Source organism: Panthera pardus, unplaced genomic scaffold, assembly GCF_024362965.1.
Source record: "Panthera pardus isolate Hobbes unplaced genomic scaffold, ASM2436296v1 HiC_scaffold_119, whole genome shotgun sequence".
NCBI lineage: Eukaryota > Metazoa > Chordata > Mammalia > Carnivora > Felidae > Panthera > Panthera pardus.
Window position 1 is genome coordinate 334,056 of NW_026526676.1, and position 14,415 is coordinate 348,470.

The following is a 14,415-nucleotide window of genomic DNA, read 5'->3' on the forward strand; positions in this document are numbered from 1 at the left end:
GCACGAGTGTCTCTCAGGTAAGTACCTGTGGAAGTCAGCTATACCTTGGTTCTGGTTTTGAGGTCACATGCAGTGGGCTGTATGCAGAGGATCCTGCCCTTCCCCTTGTTGGCACAGCACCGTGCTTCTCTCTGTCTGTGGTTGGACATCAGTCTCTTCCCAACCTTTCCTTCTCTAGGTCTCTGACTTAGTGTCTTCTGACACGTCACGTCCTTCTCTCCTTTCCTTGCAGCCAGCAGCCTTCATTTGCATCCCGATCTTCAGAGTCACCGCTCACTCCCTTGACATGTTTTTGTTTTAGAGCGTGTCACATCAGCGTGGACGCAAGCCTCCTGCAGCCTCCAGAGATCTTTGACAGTGCTGTAGATGCCTCAACCCACCTGATGTGTGCAATCTGCTCCCTGCTGACTTAATTTCCTCCCCAGCCTCCAAGACCCTTCAAGTAAGTATGGTCTCAGCTCTTCATTCACCCTGGCCCAGACTCTCTCGCTGGGGCCGACAAACACATAGTACTGGTTTAGACCAGTGGTTCTCAACCAGGGGGCTGTGCCCTCCCCACGGGACACCTGGGGATGTCTGCAGGCATCTAGGGGGTGGAGGCCAGGGAGGCTGCTGACCATCCCACGGTGCACAGCCCCCATCACAGAGAATCATTGAGGCTAGAAGTCTGTCGTTCCTAGGCAGAGGAACCTTAGGTCATAACACAGCGGTGGTCAGGGTTTGCCTTCTCCTGGCAATATGACCTCGGCCAGAAAACAAACCCCTACAGCTCTTACCTTGAGTGCTTCCACAGGGATTAACGGAAGTCATGTTCATAAAGTGCCTGGCAGAGTTATTCCTGGCACGTGGAAACACGCAAGTCCCGGGTGCTGTTGCTGATTTTCCTGGGCTTCGTAAAACCCAAGCCCCACACCCTAACCTCTCCCGAGGGCTGGTCAAAAGCCCTTGCTTGGCTCCTTGCGCTACCCTGCTTCACACCAGGACTGTACTGTGCCCCCGGCTGGGGCCCCCAGAGTCCGGCCCGCACTGCCATCATCTGCACCAGCGCTCTGCTCTTTGGGCCCTTCCCTGAGTGTGTGCCTCTGTCTCTCGTCCCCAGGGACATGGCCATGTTCCTCAGGACCTCCCTCACCCAGGCCAGCCTCTCTACCGAGGTTAGTACAGGGGAGGTGGAGGGCTGGTGTGGGAAGGGGTTTAGCGTGCAGAGCCAGAGGCCACCTGCTCATCCCTCTCCTGAATGCCCACTAAGCCTGACCCGGGCACTGGGACGGGGCCTGACCTTCTCACATCGGTGCTCGAGGGTCTCGGGAACAGGATGTAGGTGTGTGCGAGGAGCATGAGGGTCCCTCTTCCCTTCTTCTGAGTCTTCCCCAAGGCAGAGGCTTCTCACCTGGTGGAAAGACACATCAGGGCGATTTCAGGGGCACCTTGTTAAATGATATTAATGACCTTCGAATGTCTAATGTTGCCCCATACTTGGAAATGAAATCAGGGGCAGAAAAGCTGCTTCTGTTACCTGGTACTTAGAGTGAGAGTCAAAGGCCATACACTTGCAGGAAGTCCTTTCCTTTGTGCTGAGGGCTTCCATTTGGCCCAGCAGGTGGGTCTCAGATGCCTCTGCCCCTGCCCTCTGACTGTCCTCAGGACCCTCTTGCTCTGGTGCATTCCAGCAGCTCCTCGGTCTCCCTGCTCACCTGTCACCTCCTGTCACAGGCTTACCTGAGCATCTTATAGAAAGGCGCCTGTTTTCAATCACCTGGTTCTGGTTAGGACATTGTCTCCATCTTCAAATACCTTGTTGATCTGTCCACTCGTATTCTCTGCGAGCTCTGCCATGGAGGCAGGTCTGTGTATCCTGTTCATTCATCGGTGTAGCCAAAGGACATAGCTGAGCCTCTGGCACCCATTAGACGCTCAGGAACTATTTAGTGAGTGCCTGGCATGAGTGGATGGGAGGTTCTCCTTCTGCCCATGGAGAAGGAGGGAACGGGGAAAGGCAGCGAGATGTGGCATCGTCATGCCTTCCTGAGGGTTCCCCTTGATGCAGACTGGGACCAGGGCAGCATGGTGACACCTTCCATGTCAATGGTATTCTTCTTGGATTCTACAGACCAGTGGTCTCTGTAGCCACGACTCTGAAGACCACAAATAATAAAAATGTGGTTGGGTCCGTGGAGCCGTTCCCTGGTCAGTATGTGTGGACATTATTCCCTGGCCCTGGGCTGAGCACCTGCTGTGCAAGGCCCTGGACCACGGTCACAAGGAGCAGACCTGGTGGGCTGGCAGGAGGAGAACAAAGTTGGAAAAATGGCGGCCACGCGTGACAGTCTGTGGGAAGTGGTAAGGGACACAGAACATGGCCGCAAGCATGGGGCTCTGTTTGCATCGGAACCAAGCTCCTCCGTGGGACCATTTATTAGGTGGGTAGCTAGAAAGATCCCTGTCATTCGTAGTGCAAGATGAGTCCCAGCAACCTACCTGTAGGGATCTCAGCTTTGATAAGGATGTCCACATTGGTTGTTCATTTTCTGCCTCCTGATGCCTCAGCCTATGAGCTGCCCCAGGACCCTGCCCCACGGATTTCCCTGCCCTGCACTTCCTTGCTCTTTAGCTGACCTTTAGTGCTATTCGGATCCCTGCACCTGTGCTGTGTCCTGGTCGCCGGTGCCCACCTGCCCTGTCATGGTTGTATGAGCCACACCCCGCTCTCCTGCTCTCCGTTGGCCTGGTCGGGGCATTTATAGAAGATAGTTTGTCCATGTGGGATTGTAAATAGGTTCATAACATGCCTTTCCTGGGTGACCCCTCGGTATCTGCACCCTGTTCTTGAGGGTCGTGTGTTAATGGCATTAGCAGGGTTTGAAGTCCAGAGCCAAGAGGTGAAGTGTGGAGCAGGCTACAGAAAACGCTGCAGACTTTGGGCTTTCACAGCCCTGGTTTGAATCCTGGACCACCATTCACCAGCTCCGTGGCCGGGCCAATCATTTCCCTTCATTGGGCAAGTGTTTCCACCTGTAAGATGCAGATAATACCAGTATTGCACACAGCTCTTAGAATGCAAGCCACATGGCTGAGGCTGGGTCTTGCCTGCCCAGCATTGCTTCCATCGCTGCTAGTAGGGCCCTCCCGTTCCTGTGTAGAGTGCATTTCATCGGGATCAATCTCCCCATCTCCCTTTGGGGACGGGCACCTTGGCCAAGGCAAGCTCAGGATGCTCACATGACCTAGACTACCAAACCAGCTTGGCAAACAAACACACACACACACACACACACACACACACGCACACGGGCACACACATACACACACACACACACACACACACACACACGTGCACACACATACACGCACACACAGCCAGGACTAATCAGTCAGCTCAGGGAGGCAAGCATACGTGACCAGGTGTGACCAGATCAGCAAAGGGTAACTCAGATGACCCAGACTAGACAATCAGCTCAGGGAAAAACATACATGACCAGGGACACTCACTTCAGCTCCAGGATGCACACCTGACCGGGTGGTCCTATCTCCCCGTGAGTGATCAGTCACTCTCCATCCCAGGAGGGAGGCTGTACCCTTGGGCAATTCTTAGAGCACATAGCCTTCCATGAGCAGGAATCTGGGAGATTTCTGGGTGTATGTGAAGTTTATTTCCATTTCACCCATGCTAGTGGGAGAGTTCCTGTAACTGACCACTGACAACAGGTGCCCAGTGCCTGGCACAGAGCAGATGTTGGGTGTTTCAAGACGGGAGTTGCCCCCAGGCTCTGGGGAGACAAACCAGTAGTTTCCTGCTCCCCTGCCAGACAAGCGGCAGCTGGCTGTGGATGGGCGCAAGGGTCCTTCACGTCCGTCGAGAAGACCACCACCTTCTGAGACGTCCGGAGGAAACAAAAGGTGCCTGTTGCTAGCCCTCAGTGCTCAGCCTGTTAACTGAAGGAAAATGCATTTCTTTAGTGCTGCTCTGAGAGAGCTTTCTTTCTGATTGGTAATTCCCTAGCACCCAATAGATGCTAATGAAAACGCACTCTCATTGTCAATTCCTCGTGTAATTCATTCCTTTTCAGCAACAGAAAGGAGGGTGTTTTATCCATGGATTGCAGGCAAAGAGAGGCTTTGCCTCTGTAGCAAAGAGACTTCACTACTCATATGTGTGTGACTGTGACTACATCTTGATGTAACTTGAGTCAGCGTTTTAGCGTCAGAGTGTATCGAGTCCCCCCACGAGCGTTGGTGTTGGGGGCAGGAGCCATCTTTCTGACGAGCTACACAAAAGTCAAGCTAGTTAAGCCCCTTGTTGAGTAAGTGACCATCCGTAATCTCTCAGAATTTCAGGAACCTAAGTAGATGGAGTAGGCACACACAGGCTTCCTTGGTCGTGCTTCCTGGAGCTTGCCAGTTGAACATCCCATAGCTGACGGTGCCAAGACACGAGCCCTTCCTACATAATGACGCCCTTCCAGACTAAGGCACCATCTGTCATTACCTCATCACTCAGCGGTGTCTTATTTATTCCAGCATGGCTCTGCAGAGCCCATGAGATAACATGTTCTTCTGCCCCCAGAGAGCGCTGCCTCCGCCTGGTGAAAATGGACTGTTTCCAATCAAATAGCTCACAAATCAGTTATCCCCGGAGCGATGAAAACGCTTGGAGGTCACTGTAGATGGAGCCGAAGGAAGCAAATCCGATGCGTCTCTCCTCAGTTCATCAGCTCTGCGTGTTTGCATCCTCACAGACTCCTTGCTGGAAGATAGCCTCCAACCTTTTCCAGGCAGCCACTGCTTGTGATTTCCCTGAAGTCTCATGACTGCTGATGAAAGACGTCAGAGACTGGCCAGCCAAGGGCACCTCTCCTAGGTCATAGTGGGGAGCACATTGGAGCTCCACTCATAGGTACAGGCAAGAGCCGGGGAGCCTGGCCACAACTGGGCTGGCCTGACCCACGGGTCTTCTCTTTAGTCTAATCCTTCTGGGGCCCCTCAATGCTGAGTGTGTCTCCTGTTACTCCTAGTTGTCTCGGTGTGTGAATGGAAGTCTCAGGCATTTATCCAGGCTGAGTGTTGTGTCAGGGACAGATTAAGCACGTCCTGGGCAGCGTGTCTTGGGAAGAGCAGTGGAGGTGCTTGGGTGTCGTGGACCGTGTGCTGAGGAACACAGAGGCCCCGCTCAGATGGGCTGGGGTCTTGTCTGCCTCTGTTTCTCACTAGGAGTGACTTGGGTGTCTCAGTACATTCAGTGTGCTCTAACCAAATGCAACAGGATGAGTTACAGATAAGAAGCAGACACTTTGAAAAGTTGTGTAATTTGTGAGGTCCGAGATCGTGGCACCAGCATGTTTGGTGTTTGATGAGCACCTGCTTCCTGGTTCCTAGAGGGCTGTCTTCTTGCTGTGTCTCACATGGTGGAGGGTGTCAGACACCTCTCTGGGGTCTCTTTTATGATGGCACTGGGCCCATTCATGAGGGCCCCATCCCCCTGACCTAACCACCTCCTGGAGTCCCCACATCCTAACACAGTCACCTTACACATTAGCATTTCTGTGTATGCATTTGTGGGAGTCATTTGGGGGGACAAAAACATTCAGCCCGCAGCACCTGGGAAAGTTACTGACTCCCTGTCTCTGTTTCTCATCTGTGAATGAAGTGACGATACTGTCTAACTCTTGGACTTGCTGTGAGAGCCAGGAATGTAACGCATGTAAGCTGTGCAGTGAGTGCATGGCACACAGTCAGAAATGCCAAGCTTTATTTTTCATAGCTCATGGACTGAAATCTGGAATTGCAATCTTGACAGAAGAGGGAAAAAAAATTAACGTATTAAGAAACTTACCATGTTGGGGGCCTGGGTGGCTCAGGTGTTTAAGCGTCCGATTTCAGCACAGGTCATGATCTCGCAGTCTGTGGGTTCGAGCCCTGCGTTGGGCTCTCTGTGACGGCTGAGTGTGGAGCCTGCTTGGATTCTGTCTCCCTCTCTCTCTGCCCCTCCCCTGCTCTCATTCTGTCTCTTTCTCTCTCTCTCAAAAAATGAATAAATGTTAAAAATAAAAAAAAAGAACCTCACCATTGATGATAGACACTAAAAATGAATGTTCATTATACCTCCAATGAGGAGGCACACCTGTGGAAAATTACCACTTAGTGCATCCAGATCTCGCGAGGCCCCCAACTCTTTAGGAATAGTCCATTTATGTAAAGTGGGGTCCTCTTCATGCGTGGGTGCTTGCCCTAGGGAGACAGAAAGGCTGAGAAATTATTAATCTACCCCAACCCAACTTCGTTCGTGGGCAGAGTCCAGAGGGTGAAGAGTGAGTGAATGTTGTAGACGTTTGCAGTCTTGGTGATCTGTTCATAAACACAGTGGTTTATTAGAATCTAGGATGCTGGATTTGATAACAGCTGCGGTAGGGAACCTCCTCTCAGAGAGGTTCCAGAATGCCCCTTGGGGCTGGTAATGATGTGTAGAACCAGTCTGTCCTCCTGGAAGGGAAAAGGCTGGTGCACAGTGAAGTTTGGAAACAAAAACAAACTCAAACACACCTTCCTCAAGACCCGAGATTCTAGCCGCGTGCGATGCAAGGCATCGCAGAGGCCCAGTCAGTCTTGGGGGAAACTCGTCCAATGCTCACTTCTGCTTGGTGGCAGGGACTCTGCAGAGATTCACTGATGTCCTACTCCAATTGCAAAGCCGTGGCTCATGGCCCACGATCACAGGGCTGCTAGGTTCACATAGCTTCAAGGCAGTCCCAAAGGGTGGAGAATTCCAGAATGTGGGAGAATTGGTGATGGAGGTGGGTGAATATGTGAGTGACTGACATTTACCATTGAAGAGATCTGACATATGCTCGAAGTTGGCTTTGGAAGGGGCCGGAGACCAAAGTATTGCTTGCCCGTTTCCTGGTGATTTTATTTGTCACAGAAGAAAGGAAATACAGTCATCACTTGGGAATTGTGAATGAGGTTGGTGCTCTCTGTTTAGGAATGGGAGCACACTGAGGGACAGGATGTTGGGAGGAAAGTGGCTCTATTTCTCCCCACACAGTGCCTTTCCTCAAGCCAAGGAGTCTCCCCTGGTTTTCTGAATAGATAAGAATGGTTTGTAATTCACATATTGTCAAGGGCTTCTGGAATGCTTGAGGATGCTTGGAAAAGGATTTCAGTTGACATAGCATGGCTTTGCCCAAATTGCACATGCAATATTCCTTAGCCAGTTCCTTTCTTTATACAGAGGTTAACTTCCCAACTGGCAGGTAGGGATTATCACAGTCCGAATGTAGGTGGTTTCTGTATAATATTTGCCTCTGGGTGCCCCTGTGAAAACAGCCATAAATAGGATGTTCTAGAGAGAGAGAAGTCATCAGCTGGGAAAGCTAAGGGCTGGAGGTGACCTCAAAACCTAGGGAGATATGCTTTGCTGTGGGCTGAGGCAGCTGGGAACCTGTGAGGAGTTTCCAAGAAGTTAATTCTACAGAGGTCTTCAGTTATCTACACTGTTATTTCTCTAACTTCCACCGGAAGAAATGTTTTCTGGCTAAAAAGTCACCAGCATTTGCAAATAACCACTGTTTTTTTCCCAGCCCTTCCTGCACGTGTGGCCCCCACACACCCTGGAAGGTAAAGAGGACAGGTTTTGTGGCCTTGGGAAGATCAAGAAGGAAGGCATGATGTGGCTGTCTGGTTGAACCAGAACTCAAACCTGCCTCTCCTATCTGTTGAATGCCTGAAACCTTCTTCCTCTCGTGTATAATCCATTTCTGTTTTCCACGTGCTATGGAAATACTACACTGTGTCTTCCATCGTCCTTGTTGGCGAATCTTCCAACGTCCAAATTTAGGAAAAAAAGGTAAATTGAGAGAGATGTTCCACTTAACGGAAAGATTTTCTCCCTTTCTCGAAAGAATTTGTGCTTTCTTTACATTGAAAAAAATGTTGCACATTGTCCTTCGATTTGCAAAAAAACGTGGCATAGCTTTTCAGAGCACGTCCGTTTGGTAGAGTGAGACACAAGAGAACAGAACTCATGCCTCTCAGGGAATTCCTGAATGTGCCCTCAGCCTTTTAACCACTCCAGGGTGCCTGTGTGGGTTTACGGGTCGGTCTGTGTGTTTGGCGGCCCGCGCCCCCCACGGCAGGTGCAGGCACACACCGTCCCACACGACACGCCCGCGTGCATCCCCAGTTGCCTCACTGGTGAACTCTAATGTGGTCTCTCAGCTCTCGTCCTGGGTTTCAGCAGCTCTCTGAGAAAACCAGACAGACGGGGGTGCTCCTGGCAGTCTGGGCATAAATGAGCTCTCCACGTTTAGCTGAAGGGATCTCTTGCTGCCCAACACCCGTTACTTCCTGCCAGTCTCTCTACAAACATGCGCTGGTGTACCTCCGTACACACACATGCACACACAGGCTTGCTTCAGGTAAACAAACAAACACCAAGCCTTCCTCCTAATTGCCTGAGCCAATCTGAGAGCCTTGTGGTGAATCGTTGTGTCAATAATCATCCCTGCCACATCAATATTCATCCTCTCGCTTCTCTCTGGATGGTTTCCGTAACCGAGAGTCTACCTTTGTTAAATCTAGAGTAGTCGTTTCCGGCTGGCGGTGATTTTGCCCCTCCCCTGAAGACACCTGGTGATGTTTGGAGACAGTTTTGCTTGTCTCAACGTTGGGGGCTCGCTACCGGCAATGTAGTAGGGAGATGCGAAGGATGCTGCTTAACATGCTACGGTGCAAAGAACAGCCCCACAGCAGAGAGCTGTCTACCCCAAATGTCAGGAGTGCCAGGGAAGAGGAATCCTGGGTCATAGGGGGGAACGCAGCATAAACGTGAGATAACAGTTCATCCTAATGAGGGACCCTGGCCCAGAATTTGTGGCTCGCTAGCACTGGGAACTTTCTTTGGAAAACTGGAAGAGGGGAAACCCATCACACGCACAGTGATACACAGGCATTTTAGACACAGCAAATGGCAGTGGCAGGCACGGAAACTTCCCCTTTTAATTAAAGAGTACAGCCGGTGAGCATGGGACCACGATTTCTCAGTTACAGTCCCCTCCAAGTGGCTCATTCCCTGCGCAGTCAGACCAGCAGAGGGTACCCATCTGATGGCGTCCTGACAGTGGTTGAGGGACAGGCAAGCATTCCGTTGGTCTTTCTGAAACACTTTCCCTTCTGTTATAAAGAGGTTGCATTGTTGAAAAGAGACCCTTGCTGTTTGTGGTGCTATTAATAATTCTCCCCTGGTGACATCACCCATGTGGCCAGAGAAACAGAGTTTCCGACTGCATCACCACAGAGCTCCTGCTGGATCGGGAGGAGGGATGGAGATGGTGAGGTGGGGAGGCTGGAAGTGTCTGCCTGGGCAGTGAAGAGAGGACTGGTTTCATTGCTCATCAGGAAGCGTTGGAACAGGAGAGAGACTGAGCATCTCCGGAAGCAGAAGCCACCTATGGCTTGCAAAAGTGTGACATACAATTCTCCATGGAACAGGCAAGCTATATTTAGCTTGGTTTTGGAAAGGGTAGGAAAAGAATGTATTTAAATAAAAGTTTGGACAGCTTGTATACCAAAACCCATCACCCTCCAGGTACACATATCCCTACAAGCTGAGGGAAGGAAGCCTTCATCCAATGGCTCCCTTAAATGGTGGCGTCTGTTTCTGTTTGGATCTCGGAAACCCCGAACACAGCTGTTTTCGTTAACACAGATTTTAATGGGAGATATTTGTCCCCAGCACTCAGTCGTTTCCACTTGCCTGAGACCGCCATTTAAAACAACAAGTATAATAGCATTTTTGATCTTTGTAGTTAAAAATTAATTAGGAGGTTTAAGAGCAAACTCTTTGGGGGTTACTGTACAATAGCATGTTTACAGAATTAAGTCTGGGCTTTTTCTTCTGGCTAAGTGTTTCCATCAATTCTCTGTCTATTAAATGTAATTATGTATGATGCTTCCTCAACATTGTGATGTCGCATTTCAAAAGCAAGCTGGGGGCGCCTGGGTGGCGCAGTCGGTTAAGCGTCCGACTTCAGCCAGGTCACGATCTCGCGGTCCGTGAGTTCGAGCCCCGCGTCAGGCTCTGGGCTGATGGCTCGGAGCCTGGAGCCTGTTTCCGATTCTGTGTCTCCCTCTCTCTCTGCCCCTCCCCCGTTCATGCTCTGTCTCTCTCTGTCCCAAAAATAAATAAAAAACGTTGAAAAAAATTAAAAAAAAAAAACAAAAAAAAAATAAAAAGCAACCTGGGAAAAAGTCTATAATTTTAAGTGTGGGATGAGGGTAACTATGGAAATTCAAATACAGGCACCTGTGACTGGGTGGTTGGGGAGTCACGGCCCAGAATCGAACAGCAGAGTTTCAATCACGGAGGCCATTCAGAACACCTTTGTCCCTGTTGGTCTCACCTTCCTGCTTCTGCTAGGATGCTTCCTTGGGGAACATCAGCACAGGCTAGATGTGTGCTGCAGAAGGACAAGAATGAAGGGAAAGAAGGAATGTTCTCGCTCACGTCCTTGGCATGTATTTTCGCACTTACTGTTTTTTAATGAGAGCTTTTCATCGATTAAACGCTCGCTTTTGAAATTGGCCCTTTAAATGAATGTGCTTCCAGAATAACCTTCATTTTCTCAGTTTGGTAACAGCACTTTTAGACACTTTGGAAGCAGACTCTGTAGTCCATTCTTTTTCAGAGCGTAGCTCTTGAACAGGTAGCATTTGCTGGGAGGGTTTTAACGTGTGGCTGTGCAGGTACTCAGGCTTCAGGATGAGGAAGGCCAAAGAGTTCCTCCCCCTCCTGTTCATTAACAGATTCTGTGGCAGTGGCCCGGCACGTTGGGTCACACCTGCTTAATCACCTCTATTAAAAATGGACGGAATGGTGTCATATGCCGGAGACCTGCTCCAGCAGTCAGGGTCCTGTTGGGATGGGTGGACGTCGGCGAAGGAAGTCACACTTCAGTTTCTGCACATCAGCCTTTATTGCAGGTAGCAAAGGAGTTATTTATCACTTGGGGACCGGAATCTAAACAGGTGGGGGATGATTAATTCTACATGACAGGCATGAGGCAGGCATGTGTGTATCGAGATATATAGTCTAGCATGATTATTTTTAGGGAAAGGGGAGGGTACAAAGTTTATAGAAAGTTTCACATAAGGTAGATACAATGAAAAGAAATCTTTAACAATGTCACAAACAGGATCATTTATCTTATTACAATTCTCGTGTAAAGTTCACCAGGTTCCCAGGGCCATGATCCTCCCGTGAAGTAAATATTTAACTTTTCTAAGAAACTTTACAATGTTGTTGTGTTCATATTGACGCAGTCAGAGTTTTACAATTTATTTATACACATTAGGGTACAGGTTGTCTTCTAATCCATTGTACACTTCACAATGGCAACCTTTAGGATTAGTCATAAACTTAGGACACAATGCATTGCAATATCTTGGCCAGGGGCAACATTTAAACATATCTTTGACTAATTTCCAAGGAACTTTCTATGCAGTATATCTAGTACTAGTAGAATGACTTACAGAATAATATTTCTGATTATAAATGAACCCAATACAAGGTGATTGAAAACCCCCTTTCAATTTCCTCTGGTAAAGTCCCCTCATCGCATGATTAGTATAAGGGCCCCAATCACTCCACATACACATATTACCCATGGGATCTTGTCTATATTTTACATATGTCTCCCATTTCCAGGCTTCCCCAAGAGTCAGAGCTAAAGAGGACAGTAAGAGCAATAGCAGCATGTGGTTTAGCGATGGTCCACTGCCTTGCAGTGGTTTCCAAAAGAGGATCTTTATCCTCATGGCAGTGCTGAATGAGACTTCATTCGGCTGGTTCCTTCAGTCATATCTCGAGATTGTATGCAATAACTAAAAAATAGTGCTTCTTGGAGAGGAATGCCAGGGTCTGGTCCTGTGGCCGACCCCCTTCTACAAGCCCGGGGTGTGCATGGGAGCAGTTAGTTCACATCTCACTAGAACAGAGACTTAAGAAGCTTGCAGTGGTGGGGCTCCCCAGTGGTTGGCAAAATAAAGCCTAGACCAGAGTGACCTCTGAACACTCCCATGCTCCTGGCAGACATAAGAGGCACAAGAAGTCACTTGCTGGGAGAGCCCGCCAAGATGGCCCTCTTCTCCTTGTGTCAAGGCACCTTTGGCCCAGCGATGCCCTCCATTTTCAGACGGAGGGGGAATGCCCTTCAGGTAGTTCCTGGACTTGGGGACACCAGACATGCATCTGTTGGACGCACCCTGACTCAGCGGTGCTGACAGAGCTCACCTTGGAAATACAGCCATTCCGCAGGCCTTCTCTGAAGAATGCAACTCTTCCCTGTGATTTCTCTTCAGCAGTTGGATTTTTGGAGCGTGTTTCTTGATGGGACACGTGCTGGGATCCATAAGGAAGGATGTTGATGTTCTGGTGTCGCTCCTGGTCATTGGAGTGGCTGCGGGGACACACATCAGTAGGTACGGTTGGGCTTACCATGATGTCCCCCGCCTCCGTCCTGCCTGGTTTCCCTCTTACCGAGAGGAGGGACGGTCTCTCTTCCTTCTCCAGACTTCTCAAGCTCTCCCTGGTGACTGCTGAGGGGGCAGATCCCTTTGGGGGGGAGTCTAAGAGGGGAAAATAGACTATTTCTCTTGCTGGGGGCCGCCTGGGTGGCTCAGTCAGTTAAGTGCCCCACTCTTGATTTCAGCTCAGGTCATGATCCTGGAGTTGTGGGATCCAGCCCCGTGTTGGGTTCTGCATTGAGAGCAGAGCCTGCTTCGGATTCTCTCTCTCCCTCTGTCTGCCCCTCCCCAGCTCATGTTCTTTCTGTCTCTCAAAATAAAAATTTAAAAAAAAAAAGAAAGGAAAGAAACACAGATTTTTGGGCATCATCTCCCATAGAGCTGGAGTAGGACCAGGAATCTGAACTGGGGACATTTGGATGTCGCCATCACACTGAGGCCTGGAGAGGTTTTCCAGGGGTGCGATTCGATCCAGCATCAAGGGGAGGTGTGGGTGATGGGGCTCCACGAGGAATGTAGAGCGAAGGGGCTGGGTCTCTACGTGCGTGTGAGGAATCAGCTGTACCCAGGCAGGTCCAGTCTCCACCCTCAGCCTCAGGGATGTCATCTCAAGGACCCTGGAAGTTTCTAGCCAGCAGGAGCATCCTCGTTTGATGGGGACTTTGGCCACTCGACAGTCCAGCAGTGTGATTTATGACAGGGTCTTTAGGACCCATCATATCAGTTCTGATCTGGGGTAGGAGACTAAAGGTCAGCCAAGTGGGCAGGACGCAGTCAAGCCCCAGTTAAGATTCTGGAAAACAAAGGCTTGGGTGAGCTTTCCGGATGAGCCACGCTCTGCAGTGCTGTCGCGCACGGAAGCCCGGAGGAAGTAATACCGTCCAGGACTCCACGGGGGTGGCTGGAGGTTTTTGGCACTGGAAATTCATACGTGGACCCTCCCAGACTTTGCCTCTGTCTTGTGGTCGGCTCTTACTTGTATCCTTGTACTCATGATAAACCTGTAATCGTAAATACAGTGTTTCCTGCATTCTGAGAGGTGTTCTAGTGAATTATCATACCTGAGGGAATCTTGGGGACCCCAGGATTTGCAGCCAGGGGGTCAGACGTGATGGTGGCCATGGGGACCCCGAGTGTGTGGCTGGCATCTGAAGTCTTGGGCCTACTTGGCAGTCTGGAGGGCTGTACCCTCTCCTGGAGCATGGCCAATCCTTCTGCAATGTGCTTCAGCCTGGACAAGCCTGAGAAACACAAGGTGGAGAGAAAGAAACAAGTTCCATACAATGATATACAGCGTGACAACATTGATGCCAATTTTAGAAAGAATAAAGCGATCCCGGTGTGCCTAGGTGGCTCAGTCGGTTAAGCGTCCGACTTCAGCTCAGGTCATGATCTCACGGTCCATGAGTTCAGGCCCCGCATCGGGCTCTGTGCTGACCCCTCAGAGCCTGGAGCCTGTTTCGGATTCTGTGTCTCCCTCTCTCTCTGACCCTCCCCCGTTCATGTTCTGTCTCTCTGTCTGAAAAAGAAATAACTGTTAAAAAAAATAAAAAAATAAAATAAAGCGATGCCATAGGTTGTTTACTAACATATATGCACACGCACATATAACCCATATTTTCATGCGTGTGAAGTGCATAGGTAAATGTATATGGTTTATGTATAAATATGTATACTTACCCATTTCTATGTATATGCTAAGCATTATAGTTTGGAACTGGACAGATACACACCAGTTTCTTAACCAACCTGCTTCCAGGGTCAGGATGAGAAAGCCAAAATGACAAACTGAGAACATTTTTTAATTACCGATGATGATTTTGGGACGTTCATATTATTATTCTGTATGTTTCCCTGTATTTGAAATTAATGCACACAAATCTGGATTAGAGACAAGGG